We start from the raw sequence: 695 nt of genomic DNA on the forward strand, positions 1-695 counted from the left end.
TGGTATGTTCTACCAAAGCATTCATCCCAGGATATGTCAAAACATCATTAAAAGTCCACTTTACAATGCTCCTTCCAGATATATATTTTTTGAAACATGTTCTTTTCTTTTTCTTTTCTTTTTTCCCCTTCAGGTGGCATCCGACAGACGGTACATTTGGAGACAGCTTAAGTGACTTGGAAGGGTGGGCAGAGGAAACTGGCCACGCTCTTTGACAACTCCGTTTGTCAGACCTAGATGGGCTCAATTCTTTCTTTGTCAGGGAAGATTAGCACTGTGCAGTGTCTCAGCAAGTGGCTAGGTCTTTTTAAATAACAAGTCATGAATAAGAAATTGGGGCAGTGTTGCAGCTCAGAGCTTTATCATGAATTCTTAAGATTATGCAGGAAGCCTATTTTCGTCAGTTATTTCCTCCAAAGACATAAAAATAGGAAAATAGCAGACATGACAAAATAACCAATGTTTACTGTCAGGACCATAAAGGAAGAAATGACTGCCACCAGCCAAACCCCATATTCTTTCCCAGTTGTATTTGGAGGGCCAATGTTGCTTAGGCCCCCACCATGATAGTTGTAAGAGTCTTAGAATGGATTACTGTTTGCAAGTGGATGGTTAACCATTAATGTTAACCATTCATCTGCCCCAGTTGGCCTGTAGCCCAGATAATAAGTCGTGGCTTTGCCTCAGATGATGCT

The sequence above is a fragment of the Echinops telfairi genome, unplaced genomic scaffold, assembly GCF_000313985.2.
Source record: "Echinops telfairi isolate 266 unplaced genomic scaffold, ASM31398v2 ScPeMD7_7475;HRSCAF=8513, whole genome shotgun sequence".
Lineage (NCBI taxonomy): Eukaryota > Metazoa > Chordata > Mammalia > Afrosoricida > Tenrecidae > Echinops > Echinops telfairi.